Genomic DNA, 15965 nt, shown 5'->3' on the forward strand with positions numbered 1-15965 from the left:
GCAGTTGATCCCATAGGAGATTGCCAAAGATTTGAGCATTTTCCACATAAAACACAGCTGTAGGGTCTCAGTTCATTTGGCAACAGAAAAATAAGAGACTATAAACAGTACTAATATTCACCCTCTAGAATAGCTAAAATGAAACTGATTGAGGATGCCAGATATTGGTGAGTATTTTGCTAATAGGTATCTTTCATAGAGTAGCCGGGGGAGTATAATTAGTGAAAATCATGTTAGAAGACCTTTTAATGATATGTTTGTAAAGCTGAACATGCACATATCCTGTGATTCCAAAATTGAACTTACATGTATATGACCACAAAGATGGATACATATATGTTCACCCGAAGACATGTGTTAATGTATCATCACTATTCACGATAGCTCTAAACTGGAAAACATGCAAGCATCTATCAGCAGAATAGATACATTAATTTTGGTGGTGTTTTCTTTTAGTGGACTATGGCAATGAAAAATAATGAACTGTAACTATATGTTATGTATGTATCTCACGTTTTCAGCAGTGCAGCCGAATGTATTAACAAGAAGTCAGGATAGTGGTTCCTCTGGGTGAAAATATAATTAAAGTAGAATGCATGCCACTTTAGTGATACTGGGAATATTTTCTTCCTTAGGCTTGTTAAATTACCCTCCATATATATATATATATATATATATATATATATATATATATATATATATATATATGATTTATACTGTCTTCTGTGTATCAGATTTTGTAATGTAATTTTGAAACTACATTAAAATAAAATATCAGTGACTGAGGATGCTCCCCAGAATGTACTATCTATTCTCCAATCACTTCCAAAAGTGGAATTATTATTTTCTGATGAAACCCAATGAGGCTCTTAAAGTACATGGTTACCATTTTCCTTATTTTTATTTTTTATTAATATAATTTATTATTTGTTTCGGGGGATACACATCTGTGAATCATCAGTCTTACACAGTTCACAGCACTCATCATAGCACATTCTCTCCCATCCCTCAGTTTGTTTCCTGAGATAAAGAGTCTCTTACGTTTTGTCTCCCTCTCTGGTCCCATCTTTTTTTTTTCCCTCCCTTCTCCCATGACCCCCTGCCTGCCTCTCAAATTCCTCATATCAAATCATGTGATAATTGTCTTTCTCTGATTGACTTACTTCGCTTAGCATAATATCCTCTAGTTGCATCCATGTCTTTGCAAATGGCAAGATTTGAGGCTTTTTGGTGGCTGCATAGTATTCCATTGTATGCCTGTTTTGTTTTGTTTTCCCCTTCTTCCTAATACATCTCAGGTTAAGTGCTGGAGAATTTAGCAAATAGATCTACAGGCAGAGACCAAAAATCAAAATAGAACAAAGCCCTAGGAGAACGCTTTTCCTACAGTTAGATAAAGCTGTCCTACTCCATCCAAACTTGAGGATAAAAATCACTCAATCCACACCCCCATCAGCAAAGGCTGAGTGGAGATCACAGACTTCACACAGTACCAAGCTATAATGAGCCTCTCATCCCCCCTCAACCAGTGTCAGGATGGTATCAGAGAAAACCCACTGCACAGCAAAGTCTTTACTTCTTTACTGAAGGCAAGACTAATCCCATCACAGCGTAAGTAGAGGCCTTGCAGACATCTTGGATTTATATTCACATCCAGTAAAAGGAAAGCCCTTCCCACTCCCTGTTGGTTTTCAGATAGAAGCCATGTGGAAAGCAGGTACTTTGACTACCCAGCCCTCATTAAGATCCATCCATCTTGGTATTATCTGGAGAGGACATACGGTGAGGAGAATTAATAAAATATGCTGTTCTCTCATGCCTCCATATGACAACAGTAATGAGCCTTTCCTCACTCTTAGAGTTCAAAGTATGCCAAGAAGAGAACCTATACTTTCACCCCTACCTGGTACTTAGATGCCATAATCTCCCTCCCTCCCCAGAGTTGTCTCAGAGGAGGTCTGTAAAAATAAGATAATTGCAGAGTCTCATGTACCCTAAACATCTAGTATAGGATTAAAAAAATCACCCATTATTACTATAAACTAGGAGAATTTCAACTTTGAGAAAAGACAATAAATAGCTGCATCATAGGGATGACACAGATGTTGGAATTACCTGATGAGAATGTTAAAGCAGTCCTTATGGGAATGATTTAACAAGCAATTACAAACACTTGAAACAAAATACCAGAAAGTCAAGAAAGAGGATATGAAAAAACAAGTGTTTATTTTACAGCTGAAAAATATAATAGGTAACTAGATGGAATGGAGATGGCAGAGAAAAGACTTAGTGAACTTAAAACAATTGAAATTATTCAGACTGAGCAACAGAGATCAAACAGACTAAAAAAAAAATGGAGAAAACCTCAATGGTGTTTGAGAAGGTTAAAAAAAAAAAAAAAGGTCCTCATTGTTGTCATTGGGGTTGTAAAAGGAGGGAAGAAAGTGGTTAAGTCCAAAATGTGTTTGACAAAATAATGACCAAGGATTCCTCAAATGTTTGAAAATACATAAACCTGTGGATTCACAAAGCGTAGTGAACCCTAAACCTTAGAATCCCAAAGAAATCTGCCTGAGGCACATTAATAACCAAAGCTTTGAAAACAAAAAGTAACCCTGGAAGTGGCCAGAGGGGGTCAAATGCATTACTTGTAGGAAAAAAATGTAAATGACAGATTTGTCGTTAGAAACTGTGGAGGCCAGAAATAGATTGCATTACAAAACAATTAACTAACAATATAGAACAGATTTAAATTTTATGCATCAAACAACAGAACTCCAGAATAGAGAAAGCAATAACAGATACAGAAATAATAAAATTAACAAATAGAATTGATAAATACAACATTTTTCGCAGTAATGGATAGAATTAGAAAATTAGTAGAGACTTGATAAAAACTATGAGTTACCTTGATTTAATTCACATGTGTAGAACAGTCCATTTAGCAATGCCAAAGTACTTTCTTTTCAAATGCGTATAGGCCATATAAAAAATCAAATTTTGGGTTACAAAACCTCAACATGTTGAAAAGAATTTTAATCATACAGAGGGTTTTTACCACGACAGTGTCAAAGTAGAAATATGTAACTGAAAGGTAATGGGAAATTATTTTTTAAATATTTATTTATTTGAGAGAGAGAATGCATGCATGCACAAACAGGGGCAGGGGCAGAGGTAGAGAATCCACAGACTCCCTGCTGAGCACAGACACCCCCCCACCCCCGCCACACACACACATGCCCAGGTAACAGGAAAATTTTTAAACACTTGGAGACTAACCACATACTTTTAAATAAGCAATTAGTCAAAGATGATGTCTTAACAGTAATAAAAACATGAAAGTTAATTACATTTAAAATATAAAGAGTGTAAGAGCCCAATCAGTGCTGAGAGAACTTTATATCAGTGAATACTTCTAATAGAAAACACAAAAATTTCAAATCAGTAAACAGAACACTTTAAGGAACAGGTAAAGAAACAAGTTAAATCCAAAGTAAGAATAATGAAGAAAATGAAAATGAGACCATAAATCAATTAAATTACATTAAATTAGTTAAATGAAACAATGGGAAAAATGAGAGCTGTTTCATTGAAAAGGTTGAAATTCACAAACCTACCAAGATTGGGAATAAGTCAAGTCACAAATTCTCAATAACAAGTGAAATGAGATACAACAATAAATCATAAAGGCCTTAAGGGGATAATAAGGGGAAACACTAATTGTCATCCTTGGATTAGATGTTAAATAAAATGGACCAATCCCTCAACACAAATTATTGTAAGTTACAAAAGAAATAAAATGAATACCCAATACCAACTTAGTAAATTACATTTATAATTTAAATACTCCCGGGAAAATAATCTCTAGACCCAGTTTGTTTTACCGGAAAGTTAAACCAAATATTTAAAGAATTACACCAATTTGTATGTGATGTCTTACAGAAAATAGGAAAAACATTTCCTAACTCATTTTGTAAGGTTAGTGTTACTATTATACCAAAGGTAAAGGCAGTAAGAATATAATTAAACTACAGATTAGTACCATTTAAATATAGTTGTGGGGCGCCTGGGTGGCTCAGTGGGTTAAGCCGCTGCCTTCAGCTCAGGTCATGATCTCGGGGTCCTGGGATCGAGTCCCGCATCGGGCTCTCTGCTCAGCGGGGAGCCTGCTTCCCTCTCTCACTCTCTGCCTGCCTCTCTGCCTGCTTGTGATCTCTGTCTGTCAAATAAATAAATAAAATCTTTAAAATAAATAAATAAATAAATAAATAAATAAATAAATATAGTTGTGAAATTCCTTAAGAAATGGGCAATTCGAAAAAGCCGTTAGGTGTTAAATTAAATCCATGAATAACAACCTTCCCAAAAGAAAATCAGAAGGTCTAGATGGATTCACTGGGGAATTCTATCAGCCGTTTAAAAGGAAAAGTTATACCTATACTCTACAATCACTTTCAGAAAATAGAAGCTGTAAAAATACATCCTAACTCATACAATGAAATCAATGCTATATATATCAAAAACCAAAGACATAAGGAAACTACAAACCTGTATCTTTCATGAATACAGCTGCAGAAATTCCAAACAGAATATTAGCATATTAACCTTGACAATGTATAAAAATTTTATGCCACAAGCATATGAGATTTATCCTATGTGTGTGAGATGTTTTCAACATTCAAAAATCAGTTTCTGTAATCCACAACAGGCTTAAAAAAGAAAAATCATATATGATCATATCAATAGATGTAGAAAAATCATTTCACAAAATCTAAAACCCATTCATGAGAAAAGATATTCTCAGTAACTTAAAAATAGAGCGTAACATCCTCAACTTGTTTGAGAACTTACACAAAAACCCTACAGGCAATATTATATTTAATGATGGTATATGCCAGCCACCTGGGTGGCTCAGTCATTAAGCGTCTGCCTTTGGCTCCAGTCATGATCCCAGGATTCTGGGATCTAGCCCTGAATTGGGCTCCCTGTGCAGGGGAAGCCTGTTTCTCCCACTCCCACTCCCCTGCTTGTGTTCTCTCTTTCACTGTCTCTCTCTAATAAATAAGTAAAAAGTATTTTAAAAAATTAATTATAAAAAGTGATGATATATGCCAATTTTCTGCTAAGATCAGAAACAAGGCAAGGATATTTCATCTCATCACTTTTTAAAAATATTCTGGGAGTCATAACAATAATACAAGGAAAGGAAATAACAGATTGATTAGGAGGAATTTAACAACCTTTGTCAGAGATGACATAATTATGTAGAAATTCCATAGTATCAAGAAAAAATTCCTTGAACTAATGTGATTATAGTAAGGTTGTATGATACAAAGTTAGTATTTAAAAATCAAATGCTGGGTCGGCTGGTTAGCTCAGTCAGTTAAGTGTCTGCCTTCGGTTCAGGTCCTGGGTTGGAGCCTACATTGGGCTCCCTGCTCAGTGGGGGGCCTTCTTCTCTCTCTCCCACTCCCCCTGCTTGTGTTCCCTCTCTCAATGTCTCTTTCTCTGTCAAATGAATAAAATCTTTTTTAAAAAAGTAGAAAAAAGTCAAATGCATTCCTATATATCATCAATCAACAAGTAGAATTTGAAGTTAAAAGCAAATACCATTTATATTAGCATGCACACACAAACTGAAATGAAATAATTAGGTCTAAATCTAAGAGAATATGTTGCAAACCACTGATGAATTAAATAAAACAATGAGATAAGTAGATACTTGATGTTCATGGATAGGAAGACTTAATGTTGTCAAGTTGTCAGTCCTTTCCAACTTGGTCTATGAATTCAGTGCAATCCAGGTAAAAATCTCAGAGTTATTTTGTGGATTTTGACAAACTAACTCTAAATTTACATGAAAAAGCAAAAGAATTACCAACACAAAAACTGAAGGTTGAGCAAAGTCAGAACTGAAGATACTCATCTTCAACACCTACGACAAAGCTGCAGCAATTAAGACAGTGTGGTTTTGGCAAAAGAATAGGCAAATAAATCAGTGGAGTAGCACAGAGAGTCCAGTAATGTATCTGCATAATCAACTGATCTTTGACAAAGGAGCAAAGACAGTACAATCCAGCAAAGAGTATATTCAACAAGTACTGCTGAAACAGTTGGGACTTACACATGAAAAAATTAATCTAGACATAGACCTTACACTGTGTACAAAAACTAAAAATTGATCATAGACCTAGATGTAAAATGCAAAATTATAGGACTCCTAGAATGTTACATAGGAGAAAACCTAGATGATCTGGGATATGGCAGTGACTATTTTTGGTACAACACCAAAGGCACAATCCATGAAAGAAGTCATTGAAAAGCTAGATTTCGTTAGAATTAAAAACGTTCTGCAAAAGACAATGCCAAGAGAATAGGAAGACAAGCCAGAAACTGATAGAAGATATTTGTAAGACACTTATAAAAGACACGGAATGGGGCGCCTGGGTGGCTCAGTGGGTTGGAGCCTCTGCCTTCAGCTCAGGTCATGATCCCAGGGTCCTGGGATCGAGCCCCGCATCGGGCTCTCTGCTAGGCAGGGAGCCTGCCTCCCTTCCTCTCTCTGCCTACTTGTGATCTCTCTCTCTGTCAAATAAATAAAATCTTAAAGAAAAAAAAAAGTAAACATACTCTTGCCATATGACCCACCAATTGTGCTTGTTATTTACTGATTGGAGTTGAGATTTTATGTCCACACAAACACCTGCACTTGTATATTTTTAGCAGCTGTATTCATAATTGCCCAAATTTGGAAGCAACTAAAATTTCCCTCAGTAGGAAACACAATGTAACTAGAATAGCTTAAACAATTTATTAAAAGTTTTCTATAGTGAGGGTTATCACTCTACCTGATTTTAAGACATTGAATTGTCACCATTATTGGTCTGCATGGTTTTGATGAAAGGAAAGAGACATATCAATGAAATAATAGAGAACCCAGAAACTGACCTACAGAAATACACCTATTTTGGGCTTTTGGCATATTTCTAAACCAGTTCAATGAAAGAAAGATGGTATTTTCAATACTAGGTTTTCGGTCAATTAAATATTTATAAATTTTAAAAATAAGCCTTGGCATAAATCTCATGTATCTTCTACCCAAATTAACTCAAAATAGATCATAAACTTATATGTAAATGCAAAACTATGAAACATTTAGACCTAGTGATAGAAAATACAGGATCTCAGGCTTGGCAAGGTGTTCTTAATCATGAAAATAAAAGCACAACCCATTAAAGAAAATTAATTGGTAAGTTGGACTAAACTAAGCTTTTATACTTTGCTCTGCATAGTTTTCTATGAAGAAAATGGAAAAACAGTCTGCGTTTTCAGAGAAAATATTCACAGAGCACTAATGTCATTGGACTTGTGCCTAAAACACATAAATAACCTCTAAACTCAACAATAAAAATGCAAACCATATAGTTAGAAATTGGACAAGAAAGTTGTAAAAGCATTTTCCTGATGGGGCTAGAGAAATGTTACTAAAGGCATGGAAAGATGCTGAAAATCATTAGCAATTAAGGAAATCCAAACTAATACCATGATGATATGAAACTACATACTTGTTACAAGAGTTAAAGTATATAACACTGAGGGCGCCTGGGTGGCTTATTCGTTAAGCATCTGCCTTCTGCTCAGGTCATGATCCCAGAGTGCTGGAATTGAGCCCTGCATTCGGCTCCCTGCTTGATGGGAAAACCACTTCTGCCTCTCCCACTCCCCCTGCTAGTGTTCCCTCTCCAGCTGTGTCTTTCTCTGTCAAATAAATAAACAAAATCTTTTAAAAAAATGAGATATATAACACTGACCATACAAAATTCTGAGGACGATGTGGAGAAACTGGAACTCTTACACATTCCTGATGGGTACATCAAATCCACTCTCTAAAAACCAGTTTAGAATTTATATATATATATATTTTATTTATTTATTTGACAGAGAGATTGCACAAGTAGCAGAGCGGCAGGCAGAGGGAGAGGGAGAAGCAGGCTCTCTGCTGAGCAGGGAGCCCAATACGGAACTCGATTCCAGGACCCTGGGATCATGACCTGAGCCAAAGCCATCCGCTTAACCAACTGAGCCACCCAGGCACCCTGGAAGTTTCTTTTTAAACTGAACACACAGTTAAGAATCAGTAATTTCAGTCATGGGTTTTTATTTTAGAGAAATGAAAAGTATCTACCCAAAAGCCTATATTTAAATATTTACAACAGTTTTATTTGGAATAGTCACAAACAAATCAATCTACATTTCCTTCAACAGGTGAATGGTTAAAATTTTGTGGTACATCCATACCATGGAATACTACTTAACAACAATGAATTGTTGACAGACAAAAAAACTTGGATGTTTCTCAAGTATAGTATAATGAATGAAAAACTCATTTCAAATGGTCACATATGCATGATTACTTAACATAAAATCATTCAGATGGAAACAGATTATTACTTGTCATCTGTTAGGTATGACAGATGGTATTGGTGGGTGTGATTACAAAGGAGTAGCACAAGGGAAATTGCCGCTTCCTGACGGCACGCAGGAGAAGAAGGTACAAACAAATCAGTCACAAGAGAAAGGGGTCAGGGGACAACAGTAGAAAAGACTATTACCCTGAACAACTCCTCAGTCCTGTATTTATTAGATACAGACAGTAATCAGCAAAGGAGCTGAAGAAGGCTACACGTTAATCATATGCCTTGTAGATAAACAAGAAGGAAGGCAGAATATATCTGGCCAGGCAGTGTAAAGTTTATAGTTGAGCAAGCACATTCAAAGGGAGCATCTAATTAGCCACAGGTGCTCTCAGGCGAAGGGGAGATTACGGAAAAATGAAGTAGGCGGCGTCCGTCCTGAGCGCCTGAGCAGGCAGGGCGTTCCCAGCTGCTTGGCCTCAAGGATGTATATCATCCTCTTCCCCAGAGGCCTGTTGCCAGTATATATTTTTCTTAAGCGTATATCTAAACATGCTTGGCAACTAAATTTCTCATGGGTTATATTTTAAGTTATAAATTGTTCTGAGGGACAGTTACAGGAAATCTTTGTAATGATGGAATAGTTCTGAATTTAGAACTGTGGTGGCTACACCAATCTACATATTAGATAAAATAGCATGTAATTATACACACACTTTGTATCAACATTGCTTTTCTGGATTTGATATTGTACTACAGTGATGCTACAGTATTAGTTGTGGGGAAAACTAGATGAGAGGTATGAGTAACTTTCAGTACTGTCTTTGCAATATTCTGTGTCTCTGTAATTATTTAAATATAATTTGTTAAAAATATAAATAACCTAGAAAAAAAGAACACCCACTTTAATTTTTTTTTAGAATTTTACATATTTGTCAGAGAGAGTGGGAGAGAGAACACAAGCAGGGGGAGTGGCAGACAGAGGGAGAAGCAGGCTCGCCACTGAGCAAGGAGCCTGATTCAGGACTTGATCTCAGGACCCTGGGATCATGACCTGAGCTGATGGCAGACACTTAACTAACTGAGCCACCCAGGTGTCCTATGAATACCCACTTTAAATAGAGTAACAAAGTTATGTTACAATAGTAGCAGGAAGAAAAATGATAAATCTTGTGAACACGGATCAAAAGAAGGGTGGAAGGACAAGACTTCAGAACAGAGAAAATTACCTAAGTTATTCCTAGATTTGGTTGCAACTAACTGCAGGTTTTCAACATACATGAAACAAAAAATGAAAAAATAGATCCAAAATTATTCTTGGAGACCTTAGCTATACCCTCATTATTCATTAATTTATTATTATTCACTCACTGTCTCATTATTTATTAAAATATGTAGACAGAAAATATTATGGATGTAGAAGACTGAACACTATCAATCAACTTGACTTAAATGACATTTATGGAACACTCCATTCCACAACAGTAGTTTGCAAATTCACTTGAGACATTCAGAAGTATTCACTATATACCTGACGAAAAGATAATCTGGTCAAATGTAATATAATCACGGAAAGCATTATTTGTGGCAATAATGGAATTAAAGTAGAAATCAATAACAGAGACTTCTAATAATTACCACAATATTTGGAAATTAAGCAACGACTTCTCCAAAAGTTGATTCGTCTAAGGAATTTTGGTGCAAATTGGAAAATATTTTGTACTGAATAAAAAGGAAATATAACATCAAAACTGGGAAATTTCTAATACAGAACTAGGACATTCAAAACATTTTTTAATTTTTTTTTAATAAACATGCAATATATTACTAGCCCCAGGGGTACAGGTCTGTGAATCGCCAGGTTTACACACTTCACAGCACTCACCATAGCACATGAACTAGGACATTTTAACACTGAATGCTTATATTAGAATTAAAGAAATTAATTGAATTTAAATTAATTGAAACTTGAAAAAGCTAGAAAAAAACAAAGTGAAGGCAAGCAACGGTAATGAGTAATAAATATGAGAGCAAAAATCAATACATTGGAAAGTGGGAAACAATAAAGGGAAATTAGCAAAAATAAAAGGTTTTAAAATCAATGCTTTTGATAAGCTACCAGCCAAAGTCTGCAAGAAAAAAGAGACAAGACAAAATTATTCTAATTAGGAGTAAGAGAGGTGACATCACTAATACCCTAAAGACATTAAAAAATAGTAAAACACTATTACAACTCTCCCACGAATAGAAAATCTAAATAAGTTCATATTAATGAAAGAACTTCAATTTATAGTTAAATAACCTTTCAACTTCAAAATTGTGTGAGGTGAACGTGATAACCACTACACTACGGAAACTGGCCACATCTTCAAAATTGTGGTGGAAGAAGTCAATGACCTAAATTAGTTGAGAGACACTGTGTCCATGGATTGGAAGACTCAGTGTATAGTAAAGATGCCAGCTTTCCCAAGTTGATCAGTAGAATTAATGGTATTCTAAACACAATCCCAGAAGTTAATACAGTGCCTGCCTACTAAATTGTATTCAATAAGTATTTTTGTATGATTGAGTGATGAAATGAATGACAAAATGAAAATACTTTAGGGGCACCTGGGTGGCTCAGTGGGCTAAAGCCTCTGCCTTCAGCTCAGGTCATGGTCCCAGGGTCCTGGGATTGAGCCCCGCATGGGGCTGTCTGCTCAGCAGAGAGCCTGCTTCCCCCAACCCCGTCTGCTCGTGATCTCTGTCTGTCAAATAAATAAATAAATCTTAAAAAAAATACTTTACAAATACATTTTATATGTAGAACCCATTTTTAAGTTTGAGGATCCCCTATACATCAGTTTTCCATTTGTTTAATGTAACAATGGTGAGATCTTAGCTTTTAAAAAATTCAATGCAACGTATCATATGGGTATAAAATATATTGATTTGTATTCAGTATGATGACCCAACATCATAGATTTTGCATATATATTTTAAAATTTTATACATTCTAGTATACATTTTCTTATTTAGTTCACCCGAATTTTTTTTTTAAATTTCTCCACGTTCCTATTGTGGATATATTTGTTTAATGGAGGATGGATGAAAAGTAATATGTAGTTGACTACCATGAGGGTTGATTTTATATGTTTTGGGGAGTTTTGCTAAACTACTCTATAATATTGCTGCCTCAGCATCCATTTTGTATGGCCAAGAGTCCTGTAGGAACCTTGAACTGACACTAGCCTTCCCAGGAATCCCCTAGATAACAGCCCACAGAGTTATAAGTAAATGTAAGTTCCTGATAGGGCACCTGGGAGGCTCAGAGGGTTAAGCCTCTTCCTTTCCGCTCAGGTTATGATCTCTGGGTCCTGGGCTTGAGTCCCACATGGGGCTCTCTTCTCAGCAGGGAGCCTGCATCCCCCTCTCTCTCTGCCTGCCTGTCTCTACTTGTCAAATAAATAAATAAAACCTGATCTCTGTCAAATAAATAAATAAAATCTTTTAAAAAGGGACTCTTTAAAAAAATATAAGTTCCTGATATGACTACAGCAACTGCCCTTGTGATAAGCATTCTCCCCATCCGCCAGAGCTTTCCCCTTGTGCATGTCTTACATAAGACCCCCCAAGAAACTTACAAAACTCTGCTCTTTTTGGTTTGCATTGCCAAATCTGTCCTTAGCCTGAGAATCCCAAGCACTCTACCTGCAGACCCTAATAAGGACATGTGCCCTAGGTCCTTCACTGCTCTCTCTGCCTGCACCCTGCCTTGAATACCCTCAGGTGGCCCCTTGAGGATGCTATGTACCTCCTCCAGGACCTGTGAATAACAAAGTTCTCTATTTCACTTTCCCTTGCAGTCTTTTGTTGAGCGGTGAATCGCCGTTTGACAACCTGCAGTTCTTAACAAATGTTAATTTAACAGAGTTACAGCAGGCTTCAACTTGACTGGGCTAAGTGATGCCCAGATAGCTTTAAAACATTTTTGTTTTTTGTTTTTGTTTTATTTTATTTTTTTTGCTGAGTGTTTCTGTGAGGGCGTATTCAGAAGAGATTAATATTTGAATCAGTAGACTAAATAAAGAATATCTTAACACCCATGCGGATGGACACCATCCAATCTGTTGAGGGCCTGGATAGAACAAAAAGGCAAAGGAATTCTCTTTCCTGCTCTCAGACATTGCAACTCCTGTTTCCCAGGCTTCAGCCTCCAGGGCTTCTGCCAGCACCTCTGCCCCCTCCCCTAGAGTTTCAGTCTTGACTAAGAGTTAAACCATTGTTTCCCCTGGTTCCCAGAACTTCAGACTCAGACTGAATTATACCGCCAGATTTTCCATTTGTCAGTTTATAGACAGCAGATCACAAGACTTCTCAGCCTTCATAACTACATAAACCAAATCCTGTAATAAATTTCCTCTTACACATTTGCATATATATGTGTGTGTATGTGTGTATATATTACATGAAGTTATATGTATATATCACAAAGTTATATATATATACACACATATATCTGAGATATCGATATAGATATTGATACAGATATAGATCTATATGACAGAACACCGTTTCTCTGGAGAACCCTGACTAATACAACAACTTTATTTGTGTGTAAAGTGAAGTAGTAAGAAATAACACTTTCAAATTTAAATCTCAGGGCTTAGAATGCTCAAATTAATTTCGGAAGACTGATTTTTAACCATTAGATTAAAATTCTTATTTCTGTTTCTTAATATTGTCAAATGTTAACATTAAAAGGTTAGAGCAATTATAATTAGAAAAATTTATCAGTAGATGGGGCTCCTGGGTGGCTCAGTCTTTTAAGAGTCTGACTCTTGGGCGCCTGGGTGGCTCAGTGGGTTAAGCCGCTGCCTTCGGCTCAGGTCATGATCTCAGGGTCCTGGGATCGAGTCCCACATCGGGCTCTCTGCTCAGCGGGGAGCCTGCTTCCCTCTCTCTCTCTCTGCCTGCCTCTCCATCTACTTGTGATTTCTCTCTGTCAAATAAATAAATAAAATCTTTAAAAAAAAAAAAAAAGAGTCTGACTCTTGTTTTGGCTTAGGTTCTGATCTCAGTGTTGTGAGCCTGAGCCCCATGTTGAGCTCTGTGCTGGGGAGATGAAGCCTGCTTAAGATTCTCTCCCTCTTCTTTTGCTCCCCGAAATGAAAAAGAAAAATTTACCAGTAGAGCAATTATACCTTACTCTGGCAAATTTATTTGAGAACCATTTTAACCACTTATCAGTGTTCTTAAGTTGGGCTACATTAATGATACTTTATCCCCTAAATATTTTCTAATATATTCACAAGTGTCTGTCATCAAGATTTTTTTGTAGACTAATAGAAATAAAGTTAATGTTTTGTTGTTTTTTTTTTTTACTGCAATGATATTAAATATGCCAGTTATTGAAGAGTAAATTGCAATTGCAGGCTTTAATAAAAACATTCAAAAGCAAGCAAATTATTTTATATACATATAGAGTTCACAGTAGCTGGGTGTTTTCTTAAAATATGAAACTATGTCTAGGTAACAACACCCATTGATCCTGTCACTTTTTAAAATAAGTTTGTAGCAGGGCGCCTGGGTGGCTCAGTGGGTTAAGCCGCTGCCTTTGGCTCAGGTCATGATCTCAGGGTCCTGGCATCGAGCCCGCATTGGGCTCTCTGCTCAGCGGGGAGCCTGCTTCTCTCTCTCTCTCTCTCTCTCTCTCTCTGCCAGTCTCTCTGCCTACCTGTGATCTCTCTCTGTCAAATAAATAAATAAAATCTTTAAAAAAAAATAAAATAAGTTTGTAGCGGGACGCCTGGGTGGCTCAGTGGGTTAAAGCCTCTGCCTTCAGCTCCGTCATGATCCCAGGGTTCTGTCTTCATATTAAGTGATAGGGGAAACTGTTATATAAATAAGCCAAAGATGGCCCCTATATGTTAGTCCTGTATTTCCTTCACAGCAGACCAGAGCGATTAGCTTAAACGCCCACTAGTGGCAAACTCAATTTTTTAACATTTAAAAATTTGTACAGTTTTTACAAATGTATACATGTTATGCAGTTGCTTTAAATGTAGTCCTTACAAGCATATGTTTAGCCTTTTGGGGCTTGCCTGATTTGCATGGTTTTTAAAAATGTCCTTCTAAATCTGTTAGTCACAGATAAGGTAAACCCCGGTGCTATAAATGACCTCAAGCTACTTCTGCCCTGTGGAGCTCTCCAAGCAAGAGTCCGTATCTTGGGGCTGAGTGGTATTACCTATACAGTAAGACCCCTTTTCTATTCCCTTCTTTTCCTTGAAGTTTCTTTGCTTCCTTTTCTTTTGAGTGGTTAGACTCTGGAGGGTCTCATGCTGTAAGGAACGAACCCATCCCCTAGTCAAGAAAATACTACCTGAATAAAGCTCATGGTATGCTACTGCCACCTTGTGGTCACATATTTTTCCTAGATCAGCTCAGAAACTCCCAAACTCACTACAGAAACTGACCCTCTGCTTATAAATATTTTCTCCTTCTCTATAGAGATAATTTCAGAAGTATAACAGATAGTTGTAAGGAACTATATCTAGAATCCACTTGAATAGGCTTTGACCTGGTAATATTTGATTAGCACTGGAAACGATTATCATCTTGTATATTTTTCAAGACTGCTCTTAAAAGTTTAATCTTTTTTTTTTCTTTCTATAAGGGGGTTTATGAGCTATCTACTGTGGTGTAACAAACATTGCCCCAAAATGTAGTGGTTTAAAACGACAAACATTAATTATGTAGTTTGTAGGAGTTAGAAATTTGGGTGTAGTTTAGTTGATAGCTCTGGCACAGCATCTCTTGGGCTATTGGAGAAAAGGAGTCTGCTCAGACTGCAGTTACCTTGAAGGTTTGACTGGGTTGTAGGATTAACTTGTAAGATTGTTCAATCACATTGTTTTGGGCAGAAATGCTCCCTTCTATGTGGTCCACAGCATGTGGCAGTTGGCTTTCTCAAGAGTGAATAGTCTAAGAGAGAAAGCAAGAAAGATGCTTTTTGTGACTTAGTCCTTCTGAGTCATGTACTATTACTTCCAGTTTTTTCTATTTATTATGATTGAGTCACCAAATACAACCCACATTTATAGAATGATAGCCGCCACCATTTAAAGGGTGGATACTAGAGAGATTGTAAACCTTTTATTTTTCTTTGAGAGACTTTGTAGACTTTTTCTTAGAGAGACATGCACAGAGATAAGCAGCCTCCACAACCAGTGTGAGCGTAATGCAGGGGTTGATCTCACAACCCTGAGATCATGACCTGAGCTGAAATCAAGATTCAGATGTTTAACCAACTAAGCCACCGAGGTGCCCCTGTAGACATATTTTTAAACCATTATAGGAGAGATGCCAGCAATCATGACAGAGTAAAAGACTCCTAATCTTGTCCCTCCACAAAATCTATGAACAAATGGACAAAAATTGTCAAAATCAACATTACTTGAACTGTGGAAATAAACCAAAGTCTTAAATCAACCTGGGCAACTCTTATTCCAAAAACTGCAGTTGATTCTCAATGAGAACAGCAAATTGTCGCATTTTAATTTACTAATT

The sequence above is a fragment of the Mustela erminea genome, chromosome X (genome assembly GCF_009829155.1).
Source record: "Mustela erminea isolate mMusErm1 chromosome X, mMusErm1.Pri, whole genome shotgun sequence".
Lineage (NCBI taxonomy): Eukaryota > Metazoa > Chordata > Mammalia > Carnivora > Mustelidae > Mustela > Mustela erminea.